An 18,700-nucleotide genomic window follows, 5' to 3' on the forward strand; every position below is an offset into this window, starting at 1 on the left:
GGAACTTCCGATATTAACATACATCGAAGTGGAGGAGCTCCTACTATCGATTGCTTCTGTCTGACAATTGGATTTTTTTTTCCCTTCGGCTAAATTGACACTATATTGAATTTGGCTTTATCGTCACATGTTTCCTAAATTTATGACTTTGTTGTCTTCTTACCTTGTCAAAATATATATTGTTTATCTTTTGGGGCATGTTTTCATGTTATTGGAACCACTTGCTACCGACAAGGGGAGGGTGTAGTGTGGTTAGTTTTACGTATATTTTGCGCATTAGCTTCAGGCTTTAGGCCTTTCTGCACTTTGCCCTGAATGTATTTTATTCATTTGTTGACAGCTTAGAGCCTCTGTGCACTTTGCTCTAAATATTTTTCATTAGGCTTCGTACTGTTATTTCACGAAATGGCCAGTTCTACGGTGTTGTTTTTTATTCATATCACACTGTTTTGCCTACTTCAGCACTGGAGTTCTTCATAACATATTCACTCTGTGCTTTAGTCAAGGATACAGTCTGGTACATTGCCGATAGACGTGGTAGGAGTTTAGATTTGGCATTCCTGCGTAGGGACATTTTGTGATCATGATGACATGTTAGTTATAAAATAGCTTCCTTGTCCCAATACATTCAAGAGGGAGATTCCGACCAGGGAACCACAACTATACGCTGACTGCCTCGTTGCAGATGCTGAACCAGATCACAGGCCTTTGCTCAGGTATGAGGGCTTATGTCTCCCCTTTGACTCGGAAAGGCAAGCTAGAAGCTTAACATGCTGTGCTCTAAATAGAACAAGCAGAGGGAGAGTAGAAAATAATATGCAATATGATAGCTTTGTTCTTATGTTTTACTCTCCTGGTGACTATTTCAATCCTACTATGTTGTATTGTGCTGGTTATTGCGGCTCACGCCTTAATATCTAAAATACAGTTGTTTTATTAAAACATTATATAAAACTTATACTGTCTTTGTCATTTGTATATGAGACCATATTGTAAATGAGAGAGTTGGTTTGGATCTGAGTGACCACGACTTCCCTGAGAAGTTCCAAAGATGTCATGCGCTCGGCTGCCCAATCATCTCTTCCCCATGGGAGAAATGAGGCACTGCTAGTTAGCCGGAGCAAAAACCGGATTTAGGGTGACAGAGTTCTTTACACGTGGGCCAGACTCAGTCCCCCACACCGTTATCGATCCTGCTGCCTCGAAATCCAGTAGTCTCATTTAGGATAATGAGAGCCCACGCGACACAGTGACATGTTGCAGGTATCTTAAAATTGGGGACTTTGTTTCTGAACAGTGAGCTACTAAATTTCCAAACCCTTGTGGCAGACTACCATCTTCACCCCGGTCAACTCCTTACTTACAACCACCTTAAATAATCATTAAATGCCCTATTTCATGTCTGCCACCTAGCACTAACCCTACAAGAGGTGTGCCAGAAGCTTTGTACCATAGGAAATGGTGGCAAACTGATAGAATGGGTGTACAGACCTATCCTGCAACATGGAAACCACTCCAGGTCTTCTCGTCATGATACCTGGGTGATTGATGTAGCCAAACCTCTGCAAGATATGGACTAAAATACTGGACTTTCCCCACAAAGTATCCCACAGCTGTCACTTTAAGTAAATTCATAGTGCTTCCTTGTGAATGCATTCTGCCCATTGCTTGCCATTGACCTTGTGGTTTGTAACTCACAATTTGTTGCTTTCAATTTGCTGGCTTTATTTGTTTTAGGCTATGCAGCTTGAACTTGTCCCTTCCCTTGCCAAAACCTTATTTACAGTATCCTGCTGAGTGCTCCCTTTCTGTAAACAGGCATGTAAATTTTGTTCTTGTCTTATCATATTTGCTGTGCATTCAAAGAACAAAATCAAATGTCAGGCTCTGTCTTCGGTGGGAACTTAGTGTTTGCTTTCCTTTCTGTCACTTCAAAGTGAGAGGATTTATGCGACAATCTTGCTGGATACTGGGGTTAGGAAAGAGTTTTTTCTATCACATGACAACATTTAAATAAACTTCAGAATACATCAGAATTAGAAGTACAAATCAAGCACATTTTTGTTAATTCTGAACTGTGCTGGAAACAAATACCTTTACATGATTAAAACAAATCATTGCATCAGGTGATGCAATTTCCACACATCATCGTCTGTGCACAGTATAGTTTGATTTAAAAAACTGTATATCTGTGCAAATGTAACGTCATTTCAATCAAAAATGTGTTGTCTGTAATGGCAGTGTGTTAGCATATCATCCATACTGCACTCCACTCTGCTCTGCACCACTACACGCCACTGCACCCTACTCTGTATCACTCCTCTTTACTCCACTCCATGCCACTGCACTCTTCTCCATTCGGAACCACTCCACATTATGCCACTGCACTCTATGCTACTTCACACTATGCCTCTCTACTCTACTCTGCACCACTCTACTCTATGCCACTGCACTTTACGCCTCTCTACACCACTGCGCTCTGCTCGTCTGCACGCCATACCACTCCAGTCTAGGCAACACCAATCTAATCCGCACAACTCCACTTTCTGCCACTCTGCAACACTGCACTGTACGCCACTGCACTCTACGCTAATACACTCTATGCTAATGCACTTTACTCTGTAACACTCAACTCTATGCCCCTGCACTCTACATCAATACACTGTACATCACTCTAATCTACTCTGCACCTCTGCACTCTATGCCATGCCACTCTACACTACTTTACTCTATGCCATCACACTCTATGCAACTCCACTCTAACCTGCACCTCTCCCCTCTAAGCCACCTCACTCTACTGTGAAATAATCTACTTTATGCCACTGCACTCTGTGCCACTGCATTCTATTCCACTGCACTCTACCCTGCACTCTACTCTGAAACAATCTATTCTACGCCACTGTACTCTATACCACTCTGACCACTGCACTCTAGTTCAATGCACTCTACACCACTGCAAGCTGACACTCTGCAACACTGCACTGGCCGCCACTATACTCTACACCACTCTGCTCTGTACTACTGCATTCTGCACCTATATACTTTATTCCACTGCATTCTATGCTACTCTACTCGGCCCAATGCCACTCTATGCAACTGCACTCTACACCAGTGCACTCTAAACAACTGCACTGTATGCCACTGCCCTTTACTCTGCACCACTGTACTCTATGCCACTGTTCTCTGTACCACTCTACACCACTGCACTGAAACTCTACTCTGCAACTCTGCACTCTACACCACTTTACTCTATTCCACTGCACTCTAGGCACTATACTCTACACCACTCTACAATACTCCACTCTACACCACTGCACTCTATGCCACATGACTCTACTCTGCACTCTATGACACTGCACCACTCTGCATTACTGCACTCTCTGCTACTCTATTGTATGCCACTCTACTCCACTGCACTCTATGTAACTCTACCCCATGCCACTCTATGCCACTGCGCTCTGCACCAATGCACTCTAAACAACTGCACTGTATGCCACTGCCCTCTACTCTGTACTCTACGCCACTGCTCTCTGTGCACTCTACTGCACTGACACTCTACTCTGCAGCGTTGCACTCTCCACCACTGTACTATACACCAATGTACTATGTACTACTGCATTCTATGCCACTGCAATCTATGCCACTCTACTCTGCATCACTCCACTCTACAGCACTTTGCTCTACTCTACACCACTCTACACTACGCCACTGCACTCCCTGCAACGTGAGTCTACTCTGCACTCTGCCACTGCACCACTCTACACTACTGCTCTCTCTGCCACTCTAATGTATGCCACTCTACTCCACTGCACTCTATGCCACTCTACTCTGTCCCACGCCACTCCATGCCACTGCACTCGAAACCACTGCACTCTACGCTAACGCACTCTAAACAACTGCACTGTACCCCACTGCACTGTACTTTGCACCACTGGGCTCTACGCCACTGCTCCTATGCCATTCTACTCCACTCCACACAACTATGCCACTAACTTTAAGCCATGCTGAACAGCAGCTACTCTGGTGTATAACATGGCTAAAACACAATAGCAAAGACAATCACTCTTTTGTAGATGAGACCTATTGCTTTGCCAATGTTTGTTAGTACTATGAGGTACCGAAGTACCTGAAAGAACTGTGAAAAATACAATTACATAATAAGAAAGGCTGCTACAAAATGCGCAAATACATTTCGGTTAAATACAAAAAAGTGCTTCTCAAATACAGATTTGAATAATATACATTATAATTAAATATTAAATACAATATAATTAAAACCACACACTCCACAGATCACCTTGGAACACCATTACAATACCTCTCTAAAAGAAATATCTTTGCCACCAGAAAACTTCAAGTGACTCCTTTTAGTAAAGTCAATGCAGGTTTTCAAGCCCCTTTGCAGATTTACCAGTTGGGCACATTTGCATGTCTTTAAGGAAGGAGACCCCCTGGCAAGAAGGTCTGTTTCTTATCCGTCTGCCCCTCCCTCCCTCAGAGCACACAAGACTCCCTGCCTTTGAAACCTGCTGGGGAAACTAATATGCCCGTAATTTCGTCCTGCCTCCATTGCCCTTTAGGTGAAAGGATGAAATTACGGACAAATGCCGTCCGTTAAAGCTTCCATCATGGACAACGGATGGCAGGGCGAAATTACGGGCAGTCCGTGAAATTTACGGACGGGTGGTCACCCTAAAGCACAGTGTTCTTAGTCCATTTGTCGGACCTGCATATCTACACAGTAATGCTTAGTGAATGTGAGCAGATGCTATTGCGGCTCCCTTGCTATGAGTAAAATGTGCCCCAGTTACCGAAAGTAGCATGTGTTTGACTTCGGCATAACAAATCAGAATGCATTTAAGTATCTACCAAACAAGGGTAGGGTTTGAAATAGGGCTCACAAGATGTTGCTGTACTAATGCAATGAACACTTGTTTGGTCTTTCTAATGGCCCAAGTATGGTCAGCGTAGTACAGCTGGGCTCTTCTAACATCCAAAGCATGTACTGCTCTTCCTGCCACCGACTGCGGTTGTGGGAAAAAGCAAAGCAAATCAATGGGTTAGTTGGCATGGAAGGGCAAGATTACTTTTGGCAAGAAACAAGGGTGTGTTCTAAGGAGTACTTGGTCTCTGTGCACATATACAAACGTTTATTCGACTGACAAAGCTTGAAGTTCATTCACTTGACTGAGAGAGCTGATAGTCAAAAGGGAAACCTCCCTCCAGAAGAGGAACTGTAGATGATATAAAAGTAAAAAAAGGAGGGTCTCAAATTGGTGCCCCTTAAGCATGGTAAAGACAGCAATAACATGCCATGACTAGAAGGAATCATTAAAGATCTTCCGTGAAATTCAGACTGGAATTCTCTGTTTCAGCCACGTGGCTATTCCTGCAAAGTGTGCTCGCATTTCAAAGGTGTCAGTCCCTGATTTCAGAAGATGAACACCTATGAAATAATATTTCGCACTGTGACTAAGGGACGTGTGTTTATATTGTTCCAGTTAAGTACAATTGCTTCCATTAGCTGCATGACAAGCTTGTGTAATAGACATTTAGCCTATTTTAAGATGAGCCTGCATTCCCCTGGAAGCTGTGAATACTCAAACTCTATGACCTTAAGTGTCAAATCGCAAGGTTGAGTGCCTTGAGGGTGGGGTGTACTAAGTGCTCCAATGTTATTTGAGCTGATCCGGCCACAGTTGTAACTTATCTTGATGGCAAATGGATTTCTAATAAAAGAGAGAACTACGAACCCACTTTGGGGCTATAAGAAGTAATGTCATTGGCACTTGTTGCATTTTTCTGACTGCATACAGAAACAGTTGTAGCAGGAGAAAGGCATATGTAAAAATCCCAGACTGCTGATCCAAGGAACTTTGGTTCAGGGTACATGTGATCTTGGCTTTTTGCATTTTTGTGGGCGGCAAATAGGTCACCTGTTGGTGTGATTTATAGTTTGAAGTACTCCTTGAAGAGTTGGGAGATAAGCTCTCATTCGTGGGTTTGTTGATGGCTCCTGCTGAGCAGATATACAAAGTGGTTGTCTACTTTGAAAGGCGTACCTCCAGCAAGGATTCTTTATGACAAATTGTACAATGCCAGATTGCCTGATTTAGTTAATACAATTGTACTAAGTTTGATCCCCCCCCCCTTTTTTTGTATCTAATGCATGATGGTCATATTTTCTGTTCAGATGAGAACCACTTTGTGTGAATTTGTGTTTGAAGGGCTTGAAGAGCTATCTTTACCATAGTGAGCACTAACACATCAATGGAACAAGGTGCTCCTGCAAGGACCGTGGGCCATATGTATGGAGGCATTTTGCAATTCTTAACAATGCAAATTGCTATTTTGGCCATTATGAAATGCAAAATTCCATTTTGGTATGTATGAAAGGCATTTGTGGTGGTGCAAAATGTGATTTCTATCTAGTAGAAATCGCATTTTCGAAATCACTAAATAAGAAATCACAAACAGGGGGTTCCAAATAGGGAATCGCTAAGACTATGTACAAAGGATTTTGTTACTGTGAATAGTTGCAAAATGGGCATTTGGGAAATGCAGTTACCATCAATGTGGATCGAGTGGTAACCAGATCCAAACAAAAAAAAAATCACCCAAAATTGCTCTGGCTCATTCAGAATGGCGTCTCTGTATGTCCTGGTGAGGAGAATGAGAACTTTGGCTGGGAGGCAGAGACAGAAAAGGATATTTAGGGTGAGGGTTATCCTTTTTGAACAGTGTGAGGAGGAGATATATGAGAAGTACAGACTCATTAGTGAGATCATTTTGGAATTAATGGCTGAGTCATTACAGACCCCAACAGTCAGATGCAATGCAGTCCCACGGCATGTGCAGGTATGGTTTTGTCTGCACTTTTTGGTTTCAGGCAGCCACCAGGGAGTCATAACAGTGGCAGGAGGAGTGTCACAAAGTGCATTTCCTAGGTTTTGTCACAGGTTTCTGGACATCATGATTAGCAAAGTAAATAAATACATATGTTTACTAAATATGCCCCAATATTTGTCACAGACAGGGTATCACAGTTTCCCAGTGTAATTGGCTGTGTTGATGCCACACATATTGCAATATGTCTCCCTGTGCAAATGAATTCATATATAAAAATGTGAAAAGCACCAATTCACACAATGTGCAGGTAATGTGGGATGTCTCATGCATCATACCTGACCTTGTATGCAGATTTCCAGGCAGCACCTATGACACATTCATATTCCGCCACAGTGGAATACATAACCAACTGTCTCAGGGTAAATTTCGCAATGGATTATTACTTGGCAAAAGAATTGCAGACTCAATTAATTTATTGGCCGGAACTGTTTGTGTAATGTGACCTAATGGTTTATCCTTCCCATGCTCTTTAAGGAGAAAGTGCATATGCCTTGCATTCTTGGAGACTGACCCCATACTTGACTCCAAGAACCAGAAGTGAAAGGCAGTACAACAGGACACATAAGACAACAAGGTCCATCATTAAACGGGTCATTGGCATACTGAAGTACAGGGTTCTCTGCCTCCACAAAACCGCTGGAGCACTACTTTACAGTCCTGAGACCACCTAAGATGAATGGGTGGAGTCAGAGGTCTGTTTTCACTGCCCCTCACCGCCGTGGTGGTAAGGGGCAGTGAAAACTTCTAAATTCTCCTCTCGCCATGGAAAGAGGACTCCCATGGTGACGGAAGCTTTTCATTTTTTATTTTCAAACAGAAAATCTAGATTCTGGATTTTTTGTTTGAAAATAACAAAGAAAAAAGTTTGGTGCAGGGCTCCCTCGAGTTAATTGAGCCATACACCAAACTGTAAACAGCTGACAATGTTTTAGAAATGACTTCCGACTTGGTGGCCATATCCAAATTTGGTGGGCAGAGTAGTCTTGACCTGGTGGAGGTTAAGTCCTCCTCTAAACCAAAGGAGATTACTCCATCCACCAACAAATCGGACCTTTGGACTAGTCATGCATTGTGACGTGATGAACCACAGGCTGTTCATCACCTAGCAATTGTATGCATGCTCTGGATGGATTGAAAATACTAATGGGGACTTACCAATGAGAGGAAGTAGAGTAAGTGGTGCCATATTAAGGACCTTCCAACAACTACAGCTTGGAATTGGGGCAACTAACAAAGGATCCAATGTGAATCCTACCATAATGCTTGGTAAGATAATCCATACCCCATGCTTTGCCCAGGTTCTCCACACTATAGTGACACAGTTTGTCAGCCACTGCATGTCTGTCAAGAAATTTCTTGCATTGTCGCAGAAATGCTTTATCCATTTTACAGGGGCACTATAATTTACCACATCAAAAACCTTAATCTGTCAAATACGATCACCTATTTTCAAAATTACACATGCTTATTCACCAGTATCCGTAATACCGTGTGCTATAACAGAAGTCAAACCTGGGCTAGGGAGAAAACCTTCATCACACTACCTAATATGAGTTGATGAGCAATACATGCCACTTAGGCCCCAGCTATGAGGTGGGTGGGTATATGTCCAGGAATACCATGTCAACAGCAATAACATTTCCTGGCCAGTATCCTTGCACATAAATCTGTCTATTACAGATATTTCTCCCAAGAATGTGGAATAACAAATGGGCCCAGCATATCCAAATCCACATGCGTTGTCCCTATTTTGAGGACAAATGCGCTTTGATTTACTACATGGTGGTTAATTGGAGTGGGAGTAAGGCAGTAAGTGTGGAAAGAAAAGTAGAGGTGGTGTGCTGGCAGAAGGGAGCATTCCATGCTTCTCTGGGCCATGGGAGGGTTTTTCAGGTGGGTGAAAGGGGTGTAGGTATGGCTGCATCTGGAACCCAAACCTAAAGTAAACTGACTTTTCCTAATTTGGAATTTCCTATTAGGAAATCACAATTTAGTGATTCCTAAATTGTGATTTCCTAATTGCAATTGCAAATCTGTAGAAATCATAGAGGAATACATTCTTAAGTACATTTCATTTTGTAATTCCTTAATAGTGATTTCAACGAATTCGCTATTTGGAAATCGCTAAGCCAAACTTTCACACATATGGCCCCATGACCCTTGATTGTGAGGCTGCATGTGTGATCTCTTCAGCCCATGAAAGAGGCATCTACATTGGTAGTCATCTGTAGCTATGGGTTAAAAAAGGCCTGACCAGTAACAAGTAGTATTTGTTCGGCAATTGTAGGTGGGCTTCACCAACACTTAAACTCTCCATTTCCCAGTTGCCTGTGACCGCTTTCGGGAAAGGTATTCTGGTAGTGTGCACATGTCTAACTTCGCGTTTGGAATTAAGGTAATACAGGATACCATCATCCGCAAAGGTTTCATTATCTTTCTCTTTGTTAGAGGATACAGCTTCTGGTAAACGGGAAGTAGCCTTTAAAATGCCCTCACTCTCTTTTCTGGGGTATACCTAGCCTGTGACTGTATTGCGACTGGCTCCTATAAAATCCTGGGTTTGCTGCGGACACAAGTGTTACTTTTTCACACTGATTGTGAAGTGTAATCAGTGACTGTGCTGTACATGAACTGCTACTACTGCTAGACATTAGCACTCTGGGGGCAGTAGTGGTCCCTAAAGGTTGTACTTTGAATTGATAATCAACTCTATTTTCCACAAATCCGAGCTATTTTCAGTGAGGCTGAGAATGAGCTTATGGAATTAGGCATCCTTGAGGTTGAGGGTCAATGCAGTCTCCCACGTAGAGCATTGGGATGATGTTCTGCAGAGTCTTCCTTTTGAACTGATTGGTTTTAATGCAGCAGATGAGCGCTCTGAAATCGAGGATCGGCTGCAATGTTTTTTCATTTTTGGGAATGAGACAGTGCAGAGAGTATACTTTTTGTTGCCTTTGATTTGTTAGTACAATTTATTTTGCTTCCTTGAGGAGGAACGTGTGCTCCTCCTCCATCACCAATTTATGGTAATCCTTGCTGATGTATCCAGAGGGTGGTAATTTGGAGGGTTGGTATGCAGTTTTAGACAGTAGCCATGTGTAATTGTAGAGAGCGCTTACTGATCTAAAGTTAAACTCAGCCTTTACCCCACAGATATTGGGTTGTCTGTGAGGAGACAAGAGACAGATCATTGCTTGTTAGCCAAGGAGCCTCTACATTTGACTCCTCTGGCCTTGGTGCACTCATTATCCCAGAAGCTGCCCCTGGAGCATTGTCCCTGCTTGACCTGCTGCTTACCTTCCTGAAAGGACTGCTGCAATTGGTACTGTTGGATAGGAATGGTGGAAGGTGCTTTGGATGCTTTATGGATTTGCTGTCTGTCGAAACCTACTTTCTGCTTCTGGTGTCTGTATATTTTTTATTTTGTCAAGCATCTTGTTCATGTGTGGTTAAAACAGATTCTGAGGATTGAACACCAGACCTATGGTCTGCTGCAGAACCTCAGGATGGAATAATGACACCCTGAGCCAAGCATAATGATGCATAAGGATACTGGTATTTACTGAACTAGAAATAGTGTTGACTGTGTCAAGAGCAACTAGCTGTAGGCTTTAGAGATGGCTTACCACTCCTGTGTGTTCTTCTTTGCCCTTTTTGTGCAGCTATGGGGGGTGCAGTTCTTGCACTCTACAGACTAGAACTGTGTAGTGCTCTCAGTCTTGTAGATGATCTCAATAATTATATTGTCCTCCTCCTTATCTGTGAGCATGGATACATTATGATGCTACGGTGTCCTGCCTATGTAATAGACAGCATGGTCATCAGCAGAGAAGCAACAAAGTATGGCTTGAAGGACAAGACATCTTGAGAATCAGCCTTATAATAATGACAAGCTTCTTTCTGCTGGTCTGTTATTTTGTTGCGCATCTTGTTTCCCACACATTTGTCAAAATGAATGTCAGATGCCTGACTCAAGAGTTTACTGTTTTATAGATCAAAAGGGTAGCTTCAGATTAAAATGAGGTGCCAGGAGGAATTTTCAGCTTCCACTCAAATGGTATAGCAATTGTTAGCTTCCATTTATATGGCTTTTTTAAAAGTTTGAGACATTATGGGCCAGATGTACAAAATGTTTTCATGGTGCAAAACGCTCATCGCGAAGCTCATTCCCATTTTGCGAGTCTGTGATTTGGTTACTGACTCGCAAAATGGGAATGCGACTCGCAAATAGGAAGGGGTGTTCCCCTTCCTATTTGCGATTCGCATCGCAATGCAGAATTGCTTTGTGACCGCGAACGCGGTCGTAAAGCAATTCACAGTTAGCACCTATGTGAAGTGGGTGCTAACCCATTCGCCAAAGGGAAGGTGTCCCAATGGGACCCCTTCACCTTTGTGAATGACTCTGAAAATATTTTTTCAGAGCAGGCAGTGGTCCTATGGACGACTGCCTTGTCTGAAAAAAATGAGACAAAAAAGTTTCATTTTCTAGGGTGTATTGCAACTCGTTTTCCTTTAAGAAAAACGGGCTGCAATACAAAAAAAAAACCACTGCATTATTAAAAAGTAGTCACAGATATGGTGGTCTGCTGTCTCCAGCAGGCCACCATCCCTGTGGGTGCAGCGAATCGCAAGGGGGTCGCAAATTGCGACCCACCTGATTAATATTAATGAGGTGGGTCTTTGCGACCCCCTTGCGATTCGCAGATGGTGTCAGAGACACCATCCTGCATATGGGTTGGCAACTCGCAAATTGCGAGTCGCAAACCCATTTCTTCCTACATTTGGCCCTTAGATTACTGTTGTAGCTCTCCTTCCACATATTGTGTGTTGTAAGAGAAGAATATGACATGTTTTCAGACAACGTCTGCAGGACTTCATTCATTGTTACAGATGAAGGTATCTGGGAATTCTTTTAATGTTCTGTTTTTGAAAGGTAGGCCTGCATTTTTAGGTAAGAGAGTGGGACAGAATACTTTAAGAACTAGAAATGTGGTAAGTTAGTGCTAAGATCCATCTAGTGCAATTGGTTGGATATGCTTGAGGAAAGTGTTTACACTATTTCCTTCTTTTTACATTGTGACAAAAAATGCAATGTTCAATACTTTCTCTAGACAATTTGGCTATAAAATCAATAATTGGGAGCACGTGACCACTTCACTGGGGTGAGGACCAGTCAGAAGTTATGAACCTTATTAAATTACTGGTGCCATATGAGTTTTGGTGGATCAAAAATTACTAGAGGACTATCTGCAGAAATGCCAAGGAATCATTATCAAGGTCCTCCTTTGGCTCCAATTATTCTTATCAAACAGAAGCCAACACATTAGAAGGGGATCATCTTCCTCAACAGTCATGTGCGATCATGTTCATGTCCTTCCAGATTCTTCTGTCACTTTTACTCTTTGTATATAATTATGGTATTTAAAGAATGCAACGTTCACCAGAGGTACCTTGGCCCTTAATTGCAGGATATTAGTTAGAAGTGGCAATGAAACAATACTGATTTAATAAGCATGTTTTGATAAGCTTTCTCAAAAATAATAGTGAAGGCTAACCTTGGGGAGTAATAGGGAGGTCATTCTAGGCCTTGCCAGGAGTAACAGAACCTCCAAATGGTGATGTGTGATATCTTGAGACTTCAAGTGAAAATTGTTGTCTAGAATGCAGTTGTGTAGTAAGACTGTTCTGGGTGATTTTTTGCCATGAACCCACGCGTATTGGCATATAGAGCCCTATGTATGATTCTTTAGATTTAAAGAGAAACCTATTCAGAATAGATGGTCACTGAAGATTCCTTTGACTATGTGAGACTGAAGCAAACCTCTTTAGGCTGTTAAGGAGATGTGGTGCTGCATTTGAATTAGTTAGAGACAGGTTGTTTTGGGGTCGCTAAAACATTTTCCATTGTAAATTCTGGACTGATCAGTGTTCACAACAGCGATTTTGAGATTGTTCTTGAGGAGAGGCAACATGTTGTGAAGTATTTTCTTCTGAGAGAAACAAGATTTACAGACATTAGCTACTTGCATCGCAAGTCTGAGGTTTCAGTCAATATGAATCCTTGTGTTGCTAAACTAGGAGATTGGATGGGGTACCCATAAAAGAGGGCCATCACAGTTTATCTGTCTTTGTTTTGCAAGAGGATAGTAATAACTCTGTTTTGTTGGGGTTTAGCTTCAAATAGTTTGCATTCATCCACCATCTGCTGACTGAAAGACTGACTGGTAGCACAGAAGCTGCTTCGGCTTTAGTTGGGTTATAGACTGAAAATGAATTGCGTGATTTCTGCATCCATAAAATAATTTTGTCCTCATTTGGTGCAGATGTTGTGCTGGTGGTAGCATGTAAATATTAAAAAGTAGAGGAGACAAAATAATTCCTTCCTGTGCCCTGGAATACATTCTCCACAGGAGAGGCAAAAGGTGGAAAACAAATTATTTGTTGGTAGTCACTAAAACATAAGATTTTAGCCAAGATGACAGTTCCCTTAACAGAGATTTCTGTCATCCTAAAGATAAAATGTTATGATCAGTAGTCTTAAAAGCTGTGGAGGGGTCCAAGAGTATAAGAGCCCAGTATCTACAGCATCCACAGGTCTTCGCACAACTTCTTGCACTGAAACAAGCTCTTTCACATCTAGATGAGACCTCTAAGCCCACGTGCTATCACAAAACCATCTTCAGTTCCGAATATTCAGGTGACATCCAATTACATATTTGATTGGGCAGGCCAGATGGTTTGACTAAAACATCACCTTGTGCCTAACACATGGATAGCACTGCCTCTGGCTGAATGGCAGCAAGACATATGTTCTTAGAGAAGTAGACCTCTCAGATGACAGCATTCATCTTATCAAGCTGAATAGACTAAGAGCCTCTCCAACTCCCACTCATTCTGTGGAAAAACTAGGGGTATGGTTTAAAGATAAGCTCTTTTTTGAACACCACATTGCAACTCTGGTGGAAAAACGCCAACTTTCATCTCTTGAGACTTGTTAATATATGAGATTTTTTTATGTGATATCATCATCAGCCATCTTTCCTGTTCCTATGAAACACAAGGAACATCTATGGGAGTAGGAACAACTGTGACAAAAACATCTATTTAAGAGTGTTCTGTAAAAAGTCTGGTTCTTACATCTATATCTATGCATAGCTCCTCTATTCGACCTTTTTCACTGGGTTAACATTCTGCTACTTTTAGCATTCAATACCCTTTGGATGAATGATAAACGCTCCTGGGAAATCCAGCCTAACCAAATTATAAAAGGGTCTTTTCAGCAAGGCTTGGTTAAAAGGGAGCAACCTACAAATGCACACTATGGGATTTAGGTACTGCATTAAGCCTAGCAAACAACGTTCTCTTCATTTGCATTCATTGTTCCAAAGCAAAACTACAGTAGTGAGAAGGGTATAAAAGGATTCAACTGTTGAGAGGGTCTTCTGGAAATATTGTTCCTCAAGGACCGATGCACTGCTTAACGCTACCCAATGAAGATCACTTCCAAGTCAATAAAACACAAGATGGTAGACATTTCCCATTAACCGCCAAGGCTCAATGTAAGGACATATGATGCAAAGGCATATGATGCACTGAGCAGTTTCTCTTGGTCATTACTCTATGCAGCTTTTACCTAGGGGCTTTCTATCCAGTGGGCAATGTTGGAAGGCTAATGCCAAGCATAACTGCACAATCTCAACTTGCATATGAAAGGCTTGTGAGTGCTTAGAAATGTCCAGTCCGGAAATAGTGCAGCATGATGCAGAGAGGCCATCTGTATAATCTTGAGGCAGGCTCTTGACCAGAGTTTTCCAAAGGAAGTTAGAACAATTCTAGGTTTTTTGATGGTTAAACGTATACTGCCAATGCTGCCCAGTGAAAACCTTCAGTTGCATTCTCAGACCTTAATTCACATATAAGGTACAACATTTCATTTCCAGCCATAGGCTACATAGGCCTTCCTGCTTACACAGATGCTTGTCTGCAGTGTTTGACTTTTCTATACATCTTGGATCCCACAGCTATTACTGCACAAATTCCATCTAAGTACTCGGAAATCCTACAACAGATCACCAAGACAAAGCTGCAATAAGACCATCCCCTAGTATAATGATACAGTGGAGCTGACTGATGCAACACTGATAGAGTGGTTCCTATCAAGCGGGCGTTTCACCATCTCTTTCTCTCAGGAATCTCAATCAGTTGGTGTTGCGTTGGCTCCGTACCAATGAGGCTGCTGGATTTGGGTGGCAGCATCCACTGAATTGTGGGGAACTTAGTTTGGTCCCACACCATACGACAGCTGTCAGCCTAATCCATCTCTGGCCAGCTAGTAGCGCCGCACAAATGGCCAAAAGCAGGGGTGATTTTGTAGCAACCGGTGCATGACATTGTGACTTCTCAGGGAAATCGTGGTGGATCAGATCTTATCCTCCTCTTTCAGTTAAATTCATCTCACACATGCAAACGACAAACAGAAGCAGAGAATGGTTCAATAAGTTTTATTGAATCAACTGGGTCCTGGATATAAAGACATGTACTGCAATAATTAGGATGATAAAACATACTAAAAACAGAATGGTGATAAGAAAAGTGAAACAAAAGAAAAGTCCTACCATACTGTCACTATGCAAAATGTATGATTCCTACCTATGCCACTAATGTTCTATATTAGAGCTCAGCATGATAAGTCCTAAGTCACCCTTCAGGACCCCCCAGGAAGACATCATCCCCCATGACTGAGTAAGGCAGTAGTGACACCTGACCCATATAGGCCAGGGAACCGGCAACCTCAGCAAACAGCTGTAGTGAAGTCAAACATCATGCTGTAGCGGTCAACTGGCTGGAACCTCCCTCTTGCGTGCAGGGGACAGAGAGATGTTTTTATTTTTTAAAAGCTAGTGTTTTGAGAAAAGTGTCCCCATGTAAAAATATGCATGTTTCTGTGAAATGTTAGCGATGCAGTGTACCACTCTGTGCCGGCAACTATAGTGTGTTGCAGCCTTGAATAAAGCAAAGAGTGAAAGAATGTCAGGCTAAGAAATGTAAATGCTTTCTAAAATGAAAGGGCAGCAAGATAAAGACAAATAAAACATGACCACAAATGTGATTGTTTCTAAAAGAATAAAACAAAATAAAATGAAATCTCACTAGGATAAAGGTCACAGGCAGCAGGCCTAGTTGCTAAAAAAAAGTGCCCACAAACATCACTAAAATGGCTTCACTACATTGGGTCCAGAGATACTGTACATTCTGTGGTCCTAAGGATAGCATTACAAAGTGGAATGCAGGATTTCTGGTGGTGCCTTTTCAAGCCTAAATAATTCCAATTCAAATTTACATCTATATTTACAACAAATTGACCTCACCAAAATCTTGCTACCTTCATTTCACTAGTTTCCCTCACGTGTAATTTCGACATAGTGGAGGGCTCATCTTTTAGGTAGGATATGTCTGTGTCATTGTTCTAAATCTTATTGTTCTTTAACATGATCCCATATGGTGAGGTAAATTGGTCAAGGGTCACCAGTGCTGGGCCTGCAGCCTACATTGGTGGTGTGCTGCCAGTGGGAACAAAATCGCACATAATCACTGTGATGTAGCTTTTCTGATCGATGGCAGACTATATGATGTACTTTAACCTTGCCCAAGGAGGCTTATCAGCTTGTGCGTGCCTCCAGCCATCCCATTCTGGAAAGTATTCAAGTACTGTCTAGGTAAGGAACCCAGATTGCTGTTTGTATAATGAAAGCTGGTTATTGCCATTCACAGTAAACGTTTGTAGCTTATTATAAAATCAATAGTTCAAAACAGTCTCAGCAAATAAACAGGTCACACAACAAACTGCATATGCCTTGTTCCTACCAACAGGGAATTATCAATTATTTTGTTTACTTATGTTAAAACGTGTTAAATATAATACACTGGCCACCAGCAGCAGCGATTGAAAAATATAATTTAGCTCCATGGCACTTTTAAAAGGTACATGCTTCAAGCAGAATGGGAGTTACAAACTCTCATGCTTCTCTCGTGAAGTCCTTACATTCACACCATTAAGTCTATACTCTGTTATGCACTCTCTGCTACTTGGGTAGAGTGCACGTGAGCGAAGCATTGACTATATGAACATAAGCACATTATGACTATAGTAGGTGTATAAGACGTAGAAGTCAGTGTAGTTCACATTTCAAGCTGCAAAAAAAGACAATGGACTGGATTCGCAAACTGCATTTCGTAGTACTACAAACAATACTACTAAGTCCTTTTAACAAACTATGTGGTTATACTTATGTTTGTGGAGTTCTCCGCCCAACTGCGAAGTCTCAGTACAGTAAGTTTATATTTTAGTAGTGTGGGGTGTGTCTGGAGGCCATGGGTGGGAAAGGGCGCAGACTTACAAAGGGGGTGGGATTAGGGAGGAGTAAGGGGTTTACACTCAGAGGGCCTGATTCAGAAATGTAAACTTACACTTTTGTGTAAGTTTACTATTTTGGGGGGTATTCACAAACTACGAGTTTAATTTTACTAATACTAATTTTACTACTGTGAAGATTGCACACTCGTGGAGGAGGCTCTACATATACAAAGGGAAGACTTTGCAGGTATACAATTACTATTAGTAAAATGTAATTCCTGGATTGTAAATACCAAAAAACAGTACATTTTCAACAAAATGTAAGATTTTCTTTGTGAATCAAACGCTTAGTGTGTAAATACTGAAAAGTGGTAAACTTACATTTTTGAGTAATTTCCACTTTGTAGTAAATTACCTTTGTGAATCAAGCCCAAAATGTTTTGGAGTTCACAATGCATATGGAATCTTTAAAGCTTTGTTTATGAGGAGAATCAAAGCGAGAGCAGTTATGTGTGAACTGCACAATTAAACGCAGAACCTGGGCCATTTCTGTCCTTGGCAACAATGTGTATTAAATAAATGATAATGAATAAAGGCAGTAATCAATAAGCTCATATTATCTCTTTATGTAAGGCAAGAATATGTCGCCAGTTCTGGTCCGAAGCTGTTAAACGAAGATTCACTGACCAACGTATAACTGTGACTGTCAGACAGGCAAGATTGAGGAATAGTTGATCAAACACTCTCGATAACGTCTTTTTATATACATTATAAAATGTTTGTCGTTATTTCATTGCCTAAGAGCTAGATGAGAATTCTATGACCCTCATAGTAGGACAATTACTCCGAATATTCGAAGGACCTTTTCAAGTCTCATAATAATATTCCTAAACAGTGACTTTTTATTTCAACGCAGTAAATGGCTCACATTTGTTACTGATTTACTCACATTACTTGGATTTCAGAAAAATGTTTAAAAAACATTAGAAACAGCTTGAAGTGTCCCTATTGCTTGTTTTTTTTTTTTTTTACATCATATGTAAATTATGAAACCTATAACTTTGATGGTGGATATCTCAGCATAGTATTCACAGGAAAAGGCTTATAATTTCAACTGCCACTAGAGCTTTGCAGCCTAAGGGGTCGCTCCCCTTGCGTGAAATTCACGTAAAAAAAAACCAACTACCTGGGGTCTAGTGGTTCCTGCCCCCCTTGGGGGCAGATTGGCATCATCAAAATAGGCCAATCTGCCCCCAAGGGGGGCAGAAATGGCCTAAATATAATTTGCCCCCTAGGGGAGCGACCCTTGTCTAAGGGGTCGCTCCCCACCTAAAACAGAACCAAAACAAAACAACAACAAAAAAATGATCCCTGGTGCCTAGAGGTTTCTGCCCCCGGGGGGGGGCAGAAAAGGCCTTCCCAAAAAAATGCCCCCCC

The 18,700-nt window shown here is 41.7% G+C and overlaps 1 protein-coding gene across 5 annotated transcripts in view; it reads left to right on the forward strand.

Moving 5' to 3' along the window:
- The window catches only part of LOC138288114 (NLR family CARD domain-containing protein 3-like), a 497,028-nt gene that overhangs the window by 267,177 nt on the left and 211,151 nt on the right, over positions 1-18,700 (forward strand). The window lies entirely within an intron of this gene.

Source organism: Pleurodeles waltl, chromosome 4_1, assembly GCF_031143425.1.
Source record: "Pleurodeles waltl isolate 20211129_DDA chromosome 4_1, aPleWal1.hap1.20221129, whole genome shotgun sequence".
In the NCBI taxonomy this organism is placed as follows: domain Eukaryota; kingdom Metazoa; phylum Chordata; class Amphibia; order Caudata; family Salamandridae; genus Pleurodeles; species Pleurodeles waltl.